This window comes from Chinchilla lanigera, unplaced genomic scaffold (genome assembly GCF_000276665.1).
Source record: "Chinchilla lanigera isolate Chin_1 unplaced genomic scaffold, ChiLan1.0 scaffold00063, whole genome shotgun sequence".
Classification (NCBI taxonomy): Eukaryota; Metazoa; Chordata; class Mammalia; order Rodentia; family Chinchillidae; genus Chinchilla; species Chinchilla lanigera.
This window is the reverse complement of record NW_004955464.1, coordinates 12,711,358-12,713,731: the sequence shown is the minus strand read 5'-3', so window position 1 is coordinate 12,713,731 and position 2,374 is coordinate 12,711,358. Positions and strand designations below refer to the sequence as shown.

The 2,374-nt window shown below is 47.2% G+C and overlaps 1 long non-coding RNA gene across 1 annotated transcript in view; it reads right to left on the bottom strand.

The window, feature by feature from the left end:
* Nucleotides 1-2,374, bottom strand: part of LOC106150101 — a 15,395-nt gene extending 13,021 nt beyond the window's left edge. Inside the window, exon 1 of the long non-coding RNA XR_001236715.1 lies at nucleotides 2,291-2,374. This is a non-coding gene — a long non-coding RNA (uncharacterized LOC106150101). The remainder of the gene's footprint in view (nucleotides 1-2,290) is intronic.

The window sequence follows — 2,374 nt, the reverse complement described above, 5'->3', positions numbered from 1 at the left end:
CACAGTGAGACCCTAAAAATGGAAGGGCCAGGGATATAGCTCAGCAACACAAACACCTGCCTGGCAAGTGCAAGGTCCTGAGTTTGATTCCCAGTACCAAAAAAGAAAAAAAAAAAAAAATGTACAAAAACATTTAAAGAAATGATGCCAGGAATGGTAGGGGTCTGAGAGACTATTGAGACCAATGGTTTGGTTTTGTGCATTATAGGCAAGTGCTGTCACCGCTTTCTCTCAGCTTCCTGTTGAGATTTTTTTTTTTAATCTTCAATGCAGTGGAAAGTGAAGAAGGAGTTTGGAGTAGAAGTAACATGATATGATTGGCTTGTTAGAGACACAGCCCTGGCACAATAAAGGGAGTGGATTAGAGATATAAAAAGTACAGGGCTGGGGATGTAGCTCAGTGGTGCAGCACCTGCCTGGCAAGTGCAAGGCCCTGAGTTCGATTCCCGGTACCAAAAAAAAAAAAAGTAACAAAACTGAACAACTAAAAGAGAAAGAAAAAGCAGGAGAAAGACATGAAAGTAACTCTTGTCTGTGCTTCTTTCTGCACACTATCCTGCCAGCCTGGTCCACTGTTTAGCCCACCTCTAGTGCTAGCTAATTCTTTTACTTCCGGTTCAGGTCAGCCCTTGCTACCACAGATTTCTTTCCCACCGTCCAGGTAGCCTTGCCGTGTGATTCTGTTGCTCTGTCACATAGCTTGATGCTACAGTTTTCCACACTTATGAGGCAAGGTAATGGTACCACACAGAAATTTATTATTGGCAGAAATTTACTGTCTCATAGTTCTGGAAGGTGTAAGATTGAGACTGAGATGTCAAGATTGCTTCCTTCAGAGGGTTCTAACACCTCAGTTTCAGGCCTCTCCTTGGCTTGTGGATAGCTATCTTCACCCTGTGTCTTCACAATATTTTTCTTCTGTATGTATCTGGGTTCAGTTTTTTTTTTTTTTTTAAATTTTTTGAGACAGGGTCTTGCTATGTAGTTCAGGCTGTCCTTGAACTCACTATGAAGTCAGCAGTTCTCCTGTCTCAGCCTCCCCGTGCTGAGACTACAGGAATGTGTCATCATGCCTGGCCTCCAGATTTCTTTTAGGATAGAAGTTATTGGATTGGGGCCCATTCTAATGACCTCATTTTAGCAAGTACTTTTTAAAACACCCTGTCCCTAAAAATAGTGACATTCTGAGTTACTGGGGTTAGCATTTCAACATGAATTTGGGGGAGAAGGGCCACAACACAGCCTATAATAGGAAGCAAATGTCTTAACGTGAAATAATTTGTTAATCAGCTAGGCATGGTGCTGCACACCTGTAACACTGCACTTGGGAGACTGAGGCAGGACCACTATGAGTTCAAAGCCAGCCTGGGCTATATAGTGAGTTCAAGGCCAGCCTGAAATACATAATGAGATCCTGTCTCAAAAAAAAAAAATTGCTGACCAACTACTTAAAAATGTTCTTGCTGAGTTTGGTGGCACATGCCTGTAATCCCAGCACTCAGGAGGCTGAGGCAGGAGGATCTCTGCGTTCAAGGCCAGCCTGGGCTACAAAGTGAATTCAAGTTCAGCCTGAACTGCATAGCGAGACCCTGTCTCAAAAAGACAAAAAAAAAAAAGAAAAATTTTTCTTGTGGACTGGTATGGTGGCACATATCTGTAATCCTAGCATTCTAGGAGGCTTAGGGAGACCCTGTGTCTAAAGGAAAACAAACAAAAGAAAAAGTGCTGGGGGTGTAGGTCATTGCAAAGGACTGGGTTCACTACCCAACACTGGAAAAAATTCTTGGAGAGACAGCATGTCCAGTTGGCACAAGCCTGAAGTGGCCTCAGAACGGAGGGTTGAGACCGGCACTAGATGTATCGGAGAGGAAAACAGGACAGGGCGACGGGGAGCTCAGCACTTAGGGTCCAGGGCCCATCTTCTAAGTCTCTGTGGAGGTCCCAGCAGAAATCTGCTTCTGATCTCCCGAGTGTCCTTCCTGAAATCTGGCAGGAGAAGGTGCTGGAGACCCTGACCTTGGAGCTTGGCCTGGGGGCTGTGGCCATGAGTGCTGACTTTGAAGCTGCTGACCAGTTTGATCCCCTGGTTGAAGCGGGGGTGCTGGCCAGACTCTCCCCTCCTCTTCTTGTAGTAGCCCCCTCTCAGGAGAGAAGATACGGGGGTCCCCGCCCCTGGCCCTGTTACCACGCAGGGGCTGTTGCTGCACTTGAGGCCTGTCTGCCCCAGAGGGCTTATGCAGCCCTGCCTGCAGGCTCAGCTCCAGGAAGTGGGAGCCACCTGGCCACTCACCAGATTCCCAGCTCTTCAGCTCTTCCTGCATCTCCCAGAGGCCACCTCTGCTCTGGCTGGGAATTGTAGCCGCGCGGAGGCAGC